This window comes from Lemur catta, chromosome 11 (assembly GCF_020740605.2).
Source record: "Lemur catta isolate mLemCat1 chromosome 11, mLemCat1.pri, whole genome shotgun sequence".
In the NCBI taxonomy this organism is placed as follows: Eukaryota; Metazoa; Chordata; class Mammalia; order Primates; family Lemuridae; genus Lemur; species Lemur catta.
The window spans coordinates 13,487,050-13,500,921 of NC_059138.1; the positions used below are offsets into that span (position 1 = coordinate 13,487,050).

Here is a 13,872-nt window from a genome sequence, read left to right on the forward strand (position 1 = left end):
TAAGGCAGATTAATTAGAGAAAGGTTTATTTACTATGTGCATAGGGAGAATCACAGAGTGATTACTCAGTATCCCAATGGGATCCAGATATTTTTATACTCGCCTTTTAGAGGGGAGGAGGGAAAATGAACAGTATAGGTACTAAATAATTTTGTTTAGGGGTGACAAATGGTGCTAGGGAGAATAAATGGATGGGGGACAAAGATTGACTTGTAAATTAACCAGAAAGACAGGTATTATGTTTCAAATGATTTGGGCCAGGTCTCCTTGCATTCTTAATCTTCTTCCTGTAATATATTGAGAATACATGGAGAAAAAGGGAAGTCAGTTGCCCCATTTGATCTTTTGATCCGTTGGTCTGGTTTATGCAGATAAAGGGAAAGCCCCCTCCAATCCTTTTTTAATCTGGAAGGGCCTGTAATTCAAAATACTCTTTATACCAATGAATCATATTTTGTGGTGAAATTTCCTGAGCTCCTTCATTCAAAAAGGTAGAATAACTGCTAAGAGAAATGTGAAAATGAAGTTGTGTAAAGAGATTATATGAGAGATTATTGATGTAAAATGAGTTTTAAAAACTGATTCAGATAAATTATATTTTCAGCTCTTAGAGAACTTGCAAATGAAATTGATAAGAACATCTAAGATGAGAAAATGTAAGAAAGAGGATGTATTCTGTGCATTGTGTATTACTAAGCAGCATATTTCAATCAACCCCAACAAGATTTTACAATAGTTTATTTAAGAAGTTGTTATTGAACAAGAAAGTGATGGTTATTTGGACAAAACATAAGATGCTTAAAAATACATATCAGCCTAATCTAATGCTTTACTTTGACCAAATTACTCACATGGTTGTAGAGAAATGAAGAGGACTTCGTTTATGAACTTCTCCTTGATTTCAACAAGGCATTCCTCCTTTCCTTTTGGATAACTTAGAGTGGTATAATTTGAGTTGCTGATACATTAAGGCAGAATAGAAAATGGTTGATCAGCCATACCCAGAATTTACTGATTAGTGGATATCAACCCAGAGATGTTTACCAGCATAAAGCCAGGTTCTTTCCCTGGCCTTGTAATTGATATTTCCTTTTAAAATTGATTACTGTATAAATAGAAGGATGATCAGATTATCAACTATTTGAATGACACCAAACTGAAACAGAAGGTGAATCTGTTGCATCCCCAAATTAGAATTTAAAATATATTCTCAGAGTGACATTACCAAGATGGCAGAATAGAAGGTTCCAGCCTTCGTGCCCCCACAGAAATATTGATTTAACAACCATCTATGGATGAAAATACCTTTGCAAGAGCAACACAAAAGCATATAAAAGTATAAACCTTGTTAGAGCTGGTTCCCCTCGGCCCCAGGAACAGAGAGGCAGAGTCACCGAGGCTACAAAAGGCAAAGGAGTTTATTGGCTAGCTTGAGCTAGGGTCCAAGTACCAGGGCACCAACACAGTGGCCTCTCCACGAACTAGAACTCTGCCCTAGGGTAAGAACTAAGCTTTTATACTTTTCAGCAGATTACATGCACTGGGCATACCATCCCCCCTTCCTCCCTTGGTTCATTTGCTCCTTCAAAAGTGGCTGATCGTCTTGGCTCCTGATTGGTTGGTTTCCAAACTGCGGGACTGGCTTCTGATTGGTTGGTTTCCAAGCGGCGGGACTGGCTTCTGATTGGTTGGTTACAAGCGATACTGGGAGTATATGCCATGCACAAGCTGTTCATGCGCTGATCATGCCTTGCCCTTCTCATCTGATTAGTTGGTTGGAGGCCCCGGGACTCTCCAGCCCTTTATCAGGAAGTAACTTGCGGTTATCTTCCCGGGGCCTTGTTTTTCTTAACTTTAGTGAAGCCTGTCATGGCTCCACTTAAGCTAAGCGCCAAGCCAGCAAGCCATATTTACAGAAGCAAATAGCATCAGTTAGAATCAAAGAGAGCACACATTTTTTTTTAAAACAATTCCTATTCTTCAACCGCACTCATAAGGGTAAACATATAGACAAATATAGAACAATGTAATACTGTAATAGTGATGTGTAAATAAATTTTAGCCCTAGTATGAAAGTTAAAAGACAAAAGTATGAAGAATAATAATAACCACAAAAATTGGTAAATGGATACATACTATAAAAACAAGTAAATTCTGACACTGATAACATAGTGTGAGTGGGAGGGAGTAAAAGTGTAGAGTTTTTCTATGAGATTGAAATTAAGTTGTTATCAACTCAAAATAGACTGATATAACCATAAGAAGTTTTATATAAGCCTCATGGTAACCACTTCCCACCCCTACAGAAAACCCTATAGCAGATAAAAAAAATAAAGAGAAAAGAATCAGAGTATAACACTATAAAACAATCACCAAATCATTAAGGATTACAGTAAATAAGGAAGAGAGGAACAAAAGAACTACAAAACAGACAGAAAATTAACAAAATAGCTATAGTAAGTCCTCACCTATCAATAATTACTTTAATTGTAAATAGGTTAAGCTCACCAATCAAAAGATATGGAGAGTGGCAGAGTAGGTTTAAAAAAAAAACAAAATCCAAATTATGCTGTCTATAAGATACTCAGTTTAGATTTAAAAATACAAGGCTAAAAGGTAGGGATGGAAAAGGTATTCCATGCCAGTGGTGACAAAGAGAGGACAGGTGGTTATACTTAGACAAAATAGACTCTAAGTCAAAAGCTGTCACATGGGACAAGATCATTAAATGATAAATGGGTCAATTTAACAGGATGCTTCCAAATACTCACCATCTCCCCTGCCCCAAATGAACTTGGAGGGCATTATGCTACAGTAAAATGAGCCAGACACAGAAGGACAAATACCACACGATACCACGCATACTATAAATCTAAAATCATCAAACTCAAAGAAGCAGAGAGTAGAATGGTGGTTGCCATGGGGAATGGGGAGGGGGTAAAATGCTATCAAACAGCACTGCATGCTTCGGAGAAATCTTTCGTGAAAGGAAGAGTCAATTGATGTGGCAAACTTCATTGTTGTCTTATTTTAAGAAGTTGCCACAGCCACCCCAACCTTCAGCAACCAACACTCTGATCAGCCAGCAGCGGTCAAGATCAAGGCAAACATTCTACAAGCAAAATGATTATGACTCGCTGAAGGCTTAGATGATTGCTGGCAGTTTTTGGTAATTAAGTATTTTTAGTTAAGGTATGTATATTGATTTTTTAGACATATTGCTATTGCCCACTTAATAGACCACAGTATAATGCAAACATAGCTTTTATATGCACTAGGAAGCCAAAAGCTCATGTGACTCACTTTACTACTGAGTCACTGGCTGTTATTACAATATTCACTTTGTTGCAGTGGTCTAGAACCAAATTTGCAATATCTCCAGGGTATGCTCAAGAGGGCAGAAGAAAACTATTTGAGGTGAGGGATAAGTTTATGGCATAGATTGTGGTGATGGATTCATGGATTTATACTTACCTCTAAACAAATCAAGTTGTATACATTAAATATGAACAGCTTTTGGTATGTCAGTCATACCTCAATAAAGTGGTTTAAAAATATATTCATATTAAATTGATTAGGCTGAATAGAAAAATATGATATATAAAATTGATAAGTCTGCAAAAACCTCTTCTTGAATTTAAAAACATTAATTGCACAATTACTGATTTGGGGAGATATGGTTTAGCAGCAATGTAAGTGAATAGAAAAGGCTTAGAGTTTGAAATGCCCCAGTAGCATGATGTGATTATCAACAATCTATGAAATATTCTTAGTGTGTATCAATGAAAGTACAAGATTTGTGTCAGGGGTGGAGAGAGTTTTATTTTGCTCTGTATTGGGTAGGGACAACAGAAATACCACGCTTAATACTTTGTGCCCCATTTGCAGAGACAGCTTGACAAACGGGGAGAATAGCTATGATAGTAAAGGGATTTGCAACTTTTCAGGGTCCTAAGGGACTGACTGAAATAGATCATTTCTTCATTTGCATCACAAAGACTCTAAATTACAGACATAATTTACTCCTGTTTACTGAGTTCATATCTGAGCTACCAGGATTGTGCAAGTCTCATTTTCTTTACTTTCACAATCACAGATTTCAATTTAAATTTACTACTTGTTCACATAAAGACTTCTTTGAAGGACCAGATTTGTAATAATCGTAGTTATTTCAGTTAGCTTTTTTTTTTTAAACAGAAAGAAATGATTTTAAGTGCTTAGTTTCCACTTGAATAGAAATCTTTTTTGAGATAAATTCTGATGTACAAAGTCTTGCTGGATAATACACGATATTGGCAAAATTACATATATGTACTGATGTGAAAAACTGGAATTTGTCATAATTAGACTTTGGAAATGTGGGAAAAACTTTTCACTTCAAATCAAACTGTACAGTATATCTACCTGGCCCTTTTTTTCCCCCTTTTCAGACAGGGTGTGGCTCTGTCGCCCAGGCTGAAGTGCATTGGTACGATCATAGCTCACTATAGCCTCAAACTCCTGTGCTCAAGCCATCCTCCTGCCCCAGCCTCCTGAGTAGCTGGGACTACAGGCATGCTCCACCATACCTGGCTAATTTAAAATAATTTTTTGTAGAGATGGGGTCCTTTTATGTTGCTCAGGCTAGTCTTGAACATCTGGACTCAAGCAATCATCCAGCCTTGGCCTGCCAAGTTTCTGGGATTACAGGTGTAAGCCACCGTGCCTGGCCCACCTGGCTTTTTGTACGTATGTAATTGTGCCAATATGTGTGAAGGGGATTTCTTTCTATTATATTGATTGAATCAAGGACAATTTGAGGTCAGAATGAATGGGGATAGCTTTAATTCAGGCAAATGATGGATTTTACTAGCTATAATGTTAGCTTCCAAAGACCAAAAAAAAGTAAAACAGTAGTTTGAAGTTTAAATTTAAATAAACTATATGAACCAAGTTTTCATGTTATTTAAACAAAGAAACAAACATCTTTTCAGATAATTTGTTCTAAGCATGTGTCAAAGCTGTATTTCAAATTTGCACAAAGGAAGACGCCTAAGCAGATTAATTAGAATTTTTTTTCTCTTGGTAGAGGAAATCAGAGGGAGGGAAAGGGCGGTTAGATAATTAAGAGAAGAATGTCTGGTTTTAGATCATTAGACTCTTGACTAAGAATCAGTTGAAAGGCAGACAGCTAATTTCATGAAAATTTCTCTTCAGTTCATGAAAATTTATCTGAAAATAGCTTTAGTATTTTCTTAGTAATAGTAATGTTTTCCCTGAATGAAATAGTAAATTACATCATACAAAAAGTTCTATCCCGCACCCAGTATTTGACTAAGGCAATCTTTAAAGATCTAAGTCAAGAAAATGTCTGTCCCATTGTAATTGGCCTTACAAAATTACCCTCTCCCTAAGTTACTTTTTGTTCTCTCCCTAATACCTCAGGTTTTCCGACCAGTCAAGCCCAACTAGCAGAACATTGGCATCTTCTTGCCTAACTAACTTCTCCACAGGACTTCCTGAGGACTCACCATCCATCACCAACAGCTGACTCTTGAATCAGAGCACCTGCACACCCCGTGACTTTAAATGACCCATGACCTCATGCAACTCAACCTGTATTCCACTAGCCACTATAAAAGCCCTTATTGGGAGTAGCATCTCTAGTCCCAGCCACTTGGGAGGATAAGGTGGGAGAATAGTTTGAGACCAGCCTGGGCAATATAGTGAGACCCTCCATCTCAAAAAACAAAACAAATAAAAGCCCTTGCCCTTAGACATATCTCCCATCTCCCAGCTGATGTCAACTGCAATAAAACCCTTTCTTCCCTGGCAATACTTGTCTCAATAATTGGCTTTCTGTACAGTGAGCAACCAGACTTATGCAGGACCCCTTTTGGGTTCAGTAAGACCATTGCATTTTGGAGCAAAATCATAACATGAATGTATTGATTAGTTAATAACTTTTATAGTTCTTACATACAGTGGAAATTAAGTATACAATTATGTTTACTATCAATATTCATATATATTTAACTTGTTTTTTTGAATCAGTTTTCTACCTTAAGGAAGATTTCCACACAAAATTCTGTGTTTATTCTGTTTCAGTACTAGCTATTTAATGAACCTTTATATTGTATACATTCTATTCCTTTTAGGTAGTTTTATTTACATAGTACAACATGTGCTGGATGGTCAATAAAACTAAGGTCATAAAACATAAAGTTTAGAGCATTGACTTCAGTTAAGAAGTTTCTAAAGATACTGCACTGCTATATTATCTAATAAATTAGTAAATAACCCCTCCTTGTATTAAGTTTTCCAAAGCAAGACTTTGTTTAGGATACTTTCCCTCATGATGATAGAGAACACAAAAATGTTTGCATTCCTGGATACTGAAAAAGTCTGCCCATGCGGAGAATATTTTGTGAATTTGATCTTTTCTTAAACTTGCATAATTTGAAAATACAATGTTTTTCCTTTTATGAATCTTGAAAGAGTATCTGGGAAAAAATAGCAGTCAAAGAAAAATTCAAATTTAACTCAATAATTAGAGTTTTAGAGCCATGCTCAGTCGGTGTGCCTCTAGTTTTAGATACTCAGGAGGCCGAGGCAGGAGGATGGCTTGAAGTCAGGAATTTGAGGCTGCAAGTGCGCTATGATCACACTTGTGAATAGCCATTGCACTCCAACCTGGGAGACTCCATAATAAAATAGTAATAATAATTAAAACTTTAGGTTAGTCATCCCTTAACCATGAGTTTCAAAAGAGAGTTAATTTTATTTTGCATAGTTACACCCTACTAAAGGGAAAATAGAGATTGAGCAAGGAGAAATAAAAAAGACTCTATCATATGCTTATCAGAAAATGGAACATTAAAAACAATATCCAAATAGTCCAAGGAAAATTCCACAAGTAGATTTCTATTAATACTTTTGCTTCTTCCAGCTGCTTGTTCTACTAGTTTTTAGTTAGTAATCTACTTTTACCAAGTCATTTACTTCTTGACCAGAATAATCCTGCGAATCCTCGTGATGGTGATGTCAGTTTAAATGGCTAAGTATACACATCTCTGAAGGAATCAGGCTTCAGGTCTTTCCCGTAAGGCTCTGAATTGGTCCTTTGATATTTCTTCAGGAAAATCTGATATCTGGTCTGTGGCTTATACAATGCCTTTAAACAACTCTCAGCTGAGGAACAGAAACTACCTGTTGATAACAAGACTTGTATTGATCTGGTAAGGGAGAAGAATGGAATCACTATTGAAGTAAAGTGTGTGGTAAGTGCATGGGTCTGCCCAAATAGTACACAAGTACTTAGTCTATGATGGCCATATAGAAGAATGTACCATGGACAATGAAGATATTTACAAATATCTAGGGCTTTACCATATTTTCTGTAAAGTGTGTGTTGTGATCTATAACAAATGATAAGGGTAATTAAAATCTAGAAATGAATCTTTTTAGAAGTAATATTTTTCACAGTCCTTTAACATAAATGTGAGTATGCTTTTATATCCTGAAAGGAAGCACGATTACTAAAACATATTCATGTTAACAACAAATAGCCTTGTCCATTCGGGCTGCTCTAGTAAAATACTAGTAAACTGAATAGCTTGTAAACAACAGAAATTTATTTTTCACTGTTCTCGAGGCTGGGAGGTCTAAGATCCTAAGATCAAGGCACTGGCAGGTTTAGTTTCTGATGAGAGTCTGTTTTCTGATTTATAGACAGTGCCTTCTCACTGTGTCCTAACCAGCTCTCTGAAATCTCTCTCTCTCTCTCTCTCTTTTTTTTTAACAACTTTTTTTGTTTTGTTTTTATTTTATAGAGATGGGATCTTGCTTTTTCCCAGGCTGCTCTCGAATTCCTGAGCTCAAGTGATTCTCCCACTTCAGTCTGGGAGCTACAGGTATGTAGCCGGGACGACAGGTATGTACCCCATATTTGGCTTCTGGGGTCTCCTTTGTGAGGGCATTAGTCCCTATGAGGGGTCTGCCCTCATGACCTAATAACCTCCTAAAGACCCCACCTCCTAATACCATCACCTTGGAGTTTAGGATTTCAATGTATGAATTTTGGGGGGACTCAAAGATTCAGAGCATAGCATGAATTATCTGTACAAAATTAACCTGTGGTATCTTAAGCTCCTCTATTAGGTCTGACAGCTTTCTCTATACTGTGGGCCCCCCAAAAAGGACAGCTCTTATGATACAATTAAACTAATTTAGAAAATACAGACCATATTTGAATCATGTAAGTGGACATTCATACATGAATCTTTTATTGATCAGATATTCTAATATTGATATTATTTGAATCTTTCAGATGGTTGGTCATCTTATTTGCTATATTATTAAAATTCACCACACTGGTATCATTAAATCTACTGAAATCATTATCTGAGTCTCCCTTACGCTTCACTAAGCTACCAAAGACTCCGAACTTCAATTTCCAGAGAATATCTGTAATAACCAGATATAGAGAAAATATCAATAAAACACACCACAGCTAAAGATACTGAAGGCAAAGGTAAGGTAAAATTGGTCTATCCTTATAGTGAAATCTACTATTTCTGGAAAATAAATATGCTCAAAATGCTCAGGCTACCTGTGAATTATAAGTAGATACATTAACAGCTCCCTCAGAGAGCTGGGTGCAGTGGCACATGCTTATAGTCCCAGCTACTCCAGGGAATGAGGTGGGAGGATCGCTTGAGCCCAGGAGTTGTAGGTTGCGATGAACTGTGATTGTGCAACCGCACTCCAGTCTGTGTGACAGAGTGAGACACTATCTCTTAAAAAAATAATAATTAAAAAAAATTTAAAAACCTTATTAATGAGGAAACCAGTAAGATGGTAAAGTTGGCTAAAAAGCACCTTGTGGAACTGAGTACTCATAGACATTTTGGAAGGGATGTTAGAATAATATCACTAGGTAAGACTCAAAATTGGTTAATGCATACAGAGCAATAAAACTATAATTTATTCATTGTAAGTAAATTCTAGAACCAAAGACAAAGAGAAAATCTTTAAAAGTACATATTCTTTCAAAGGAACAACGATAAGACTGACAGCAGTTTTTGACAAAGAATGGAATCCAGAAAACAATAGAATGGAAAGTATCTTCAAAGTACTACAGAATGTAAGCTCCAAATAGAATTCTGCAGCTAGCAAAAATATACTTCAGAATAAAAGCAAAATAAAGGCATTTTGTGATAAAAAGCAACAAAAGTAGTAAATATACGGACAAATCTAAAGAAAGATTGATTAAAAGACAATAATAATTTCTAATAACACCTTCAAATAGAAGAAAAATATTTTTAAAAACATGTATTTGGGAAGGGGAGAAAATGAAACTAATGGGATTTAAGATTTTGATATTGAACAGGAAGAGGATAAAGGATTAGAACTAAACTATTAATTGAAGGATGCATATTGGCATTTCTAGGGAAAACATGAAAATAATAAGCATGTAGTTTTTTTAGTGGTTGCTCTAGGTATTACCATATACATATATATATAACTTATCTTAGCCTACTAGTGTTAGTTTTACCATTTCAAGTAAAATGTAAAAATATTTTTTCCTTTTGAGTCCCTTTATCCTCCCCACATTTAAAATGTAATTGTTCAGCCCCTATATCTTTTAATTATTTTTCAGCCCATCCTCATTCTTTTCTCCTTCTGAGATTATAGTAATACAAAAGTAAGATTTGTCCCATAAGTCCCTGAGGCCTCTGTTCATTTTTTCCCGAATCTATTCTTTGTCTATTGTTCAGATTGAGTAAATTCTGTTACTGTGTCTTCAAGTTCACTGATTCTATCCTCTGTCATCTCTACTTTACTATGAAATCCATCTAGTGAGTTTTTCATTTCAATGATTGTATTTTCAGTTTTTTTTTAACGCCTGCCCCTCCCCCCTATTTTCAGTTTTATAATTTCCATTTGCTTTTTTTTATGACTTCTATTTCTTTGCTGAGATTTTCTATTTTTTCATTTATTTCAAGAGAATTTTTAATTGTCAAAGTATTTTTATGATTATTGCTTTAAAATCTTTGTTGGATAATGCCAACATCTGATTCATCTAGTTGGAGAGACTCAAAGTAGAACTGTGTCACTTGATTTTTTTTTTCTTATTTAAATTATGTTCTTTCTGGTTCTTGGTATCAAAAGTTTGGGGTTGTATCCTGGATATTTCAGTTATTATGATATGGAACTCTGGGTCTGATTTAAGTCTTCTGTTTTAGCAGGCAGTTGCCCTGTTTAGGTTTTGCCTGGGTTCTGGCCTACTTTTGTGGGTTTTGGTTTCAAAGTCAGTTTAGTTTTCAGAGCCCTTGCAATACTATTCCGACCTGCTTCATCCTTTTGGTGCAGCTGGTACTCCTGCTCAATCCTTGCTGACACTGCTTACAGAGTTGGAAGCATTTCCTTCCCTGGACGATCTGGTGTTGCTGGGATACCGTTCTGCCACTCAGGGGTTGGGGGAGGGGAATAATAAAGGGGAGGATAGAACCACTTAGCCTATGTCTCATTATGCCTCTGGATGGAGGGCACGTGGATTGGCCTGCCTGCCAGGTCACAGGTATGAAGCAGGTGTAAAGTTAGTGTGCCTGGGCTTCTCTGCTGCTGCTCTGGCATATTGTCTGCCCACTTGTGCCCAGTTGGACCGCAGACTAGGACAGCCCAGAGCTTTAGTGTTGCAGCTACTACTGGCTAACTGGACTCTGTGGTGCTCTGGTTTGTACAAGGGGTTGTGACAGTTGGGGCTTTGCTGCCACTACTATAACAGATTGGACTGGCGCTGGGGCTGGCAGGGCAGGGCTCTGCTGCTGTTGGTCCAGGCTGATTGGACCACCCACCAGTACCCTGCTTGGTGGAGCAGGGGTTGGGGCTCCACAAGGTCTCTGCTAGGTTTCCCTTTTCCTAATCTTTTGGCCAGAGAGGGCATGCTTTACTTGAGCTTTTTTTGGTCAGTGCCTATTGGCAGTGGGTTGTAGGTCTTTTTGTTGCCTAGTCTGGTGCCTATATGGGAGATTTAAAAAGTAAAACCCACACTGAATTTACTGTGTTGTCATTCCTCAAGTCCTGAGGTCCCTAGTCAGTCTACCTTCTTTCCAGCTTTTAGAGTTCTTTTTATCATTGTTTGTTGAATAATTTCCAGGCATTTTAGTTGTATTAAGAGAAGAATAGCAGGGAAAAGTGAATTTATACTATCTTGTTCCGGAACCAGAAACACAAATCTTATTTTGAACATGCATGCAAGTATTTTTAACAAATATTATTTGTTATTGCAGCACAATATCTGCATAGGGAGGACAGTTTAATGTAGCATTTTTGATTGTGGGACATTTTGACACAGACATTTTGATGCCATCATTTGACATTAGCTGGGTCAGGATGACCTTGTCAACATGTAAAATATCAGTGTTCTTTAAAATACCAAAAACTGCTTGCTATAGGCATTCCTAGACCTGACGACATCCCTAACTCTCTCCTTGGCTAAATGGTATTTCCATTTTTTATTGTAGTAATTTCTGGGTTTTTTTTTTCTTTCTTTCTTTCAATACTCAAAGGTATTGCTTTTATTTATTTATTTATTTTTATTTTTTTTTTGAGACAGAGTCTCACTCTGGTGCCCAGGCTAGAGTGCCGTGATGTCAGCCTAGCTCACAGCAACCTCAAACTCCTGGGCTCAAGCGATCCTTCTGCTTCAGCCTCCCGAGTAGCTGGGACTACAGTCATGTACCACCATGCCCGGCTAACTTCTTCTATGTATTTTTAGTTGTCCGGTTAATTTATTTCTATTTTTTAGTAGAGACGGGGTCTCACTCTTGCTCAGGCTGGTTTCAAACTCCTGAGCTCAAACAATCCACCCGCCTCGGCCTCCCAGAGTGCTAGGATTACAGATATGAGCTACCTCGCCCGGCCTAATCTCAGCTACTTGAAAGGCTAACGTGGGAGGATTCTTGAGCCCAGGAGTTCAAGACCAGCATGGACAACACAGCAAGACCTTACGTACAAAAAAAAAAAAAAATCATGAGCCTAGGAATAAGTCTAACAAAATATACACAAGATCTCCATGGGAATAATTATGAAACTTTATTGAAGAACATTAAAGAAATATATTTTAATAAAAAGGTGTGTCATGCTTGTGACTTAAAATACTTAATATTATAAAAACTTAATTTTCCCCAATTGATCTACGGATTCAAAGCAATTTATGTATATATTGACAATCTCATTTAAATGTATTTAAAATGCAAGAGCTAAGAACAGCTAAGTCTCTTTTTTTTTTTAAGAACGCTTCACGAATTTGCGTGTCATCCTTGTGCAAGGGCCATGCTAATCTCCGTATCATTCCAATTTTAGTATATGTGCTGCCCAAGCGAGCGCAGCTAAGGCTATTTTGAAGAACAAGATGTAAGTATTATTCTGTCATTAGATATCATTACTTATTGGTCCTTATGATAATGTAATATTATTACAATCATAGAGAACTTGAACAATGAAGTAGAATAGAAAACCCAGAAACAGACTCCTGCATATATGGGCACTTATGACAAAATTGGCCCTGCAGAATTCGTCTCTTTAATATAAATAGTGCTGGATCAATTGGATAGCATAAAAAAATAAAATGACAAAAAGCCCAATACAATATCATACCCAAATATGACAAGCAAAACTGGAAAGTTTTTTTTTTTAGACAGAGCCTTGGCCACCCAGAATGCTAGGAGCCACCCTGCCAGGCCGTAAAGGAAGAAAAAGTGAAGGGCAACCATCAATTGACCTAAGTGGGATTCTCAATTACCCAGCAACTGCTCAGTGCTTCCTACACTGTAAACCCTTTGCCAGCATTTCTGCTTATATGGGGTTGATGCCACCACCTGGCCGAACAGAGCTCAGAATGGTCCCCCTCTCACTTCTTTGAATAGTGTTTTCACTGGTCCTCGTGACTGCAACTCATTTTTGGTTTAAACAGATTCCAGTTTGCTAGCGGCTTAGTTTACATAATGGTATGTATTAGTAATTAGGATTTATTCATTTATGTGAATGGTCATTCCTTTAGTATCCTCTCAGTTCCAGGTACCAGGTTAGGCTCTGGGACATGGAGATAAGTAGACTATAGTCCAAACTACAGGAACTCTTGGAGGTAATAGGGAGAGATATAAAAATAGATAAACAACCATAAGAAAACTTCCCCAGGAGCAAGACCCTATGGGAACATAGAGGAAGAAGTGTCCAATGTTACCAGGGAGATTCCTGTAGGACATAAATGGAATAAAAGAATCACGGTGGGTTGGCAAAGAAGACTACGTAGGAAAGAAGGTATTTCAGACAAAGGAACAGCTTGCGACAAGTTAGAGAGGTAAGAAGGAACAGGACCCATTTGGGGGTCTGCTTTCATTTTGTTGGCTAGCAAGGATGGAGAGAGGCCTGTAGGACAATGCAGAAAGCAGGTACAGAGAAAGTCTAGGCATCAGGTTAGAAATCAAGGTGTCAGCGCCAAAGCACTAGGTGCTATGGAATACTGGTTAGAAGGAGAAGCAAGAAGCATATTATATGAATTTAAAGTCACTAACAGAGACACAGCCAGCAGAATTTATGTAAATTTCAGGGATCACATAGTAGCCTAGACACAGAGCCTCCTGTTCAGTCATGATTCTCTCTGGCTAGTTATATAGCTCCTTTCAGTCTTCCTTGGTTTATTCATTCAACAAATATTTACTGAACACCTTCTATATACTAGGCACTGGGTATTCAGTGGTGAATGAAGCATCAGGAGTCCATTGTTGGACCCTGCTTTTCATCTTGTGCAGCTGTGGGTGTTACCCTCTCAGGAAAGGGGCTGGTGATGGATTTGGGCCCTGTGGAGGGTGTAGGTGTTTCAAATCT

At 37.4% G+C, this 13,872-nt stretch overlaps 1 non-coding gene across 1 annotated transcript; it reads right to left on the reverse strand.

Annotated features, from left to right (window-relative positions):
* Positions 1–12,268: 12,268 nt before the first annotated feature.
* Positions 12,269–12,372, reverse strand: LOC123647834. The gene has a single exon (XR_006738373.1). It is a non-coding gene; the product is annotated as a U6 spliceosomal RNA (small nuclear RNA).
* Between the last annotated feature and the right edge of the window lie 1,500 nt (positions 12,373–13,872).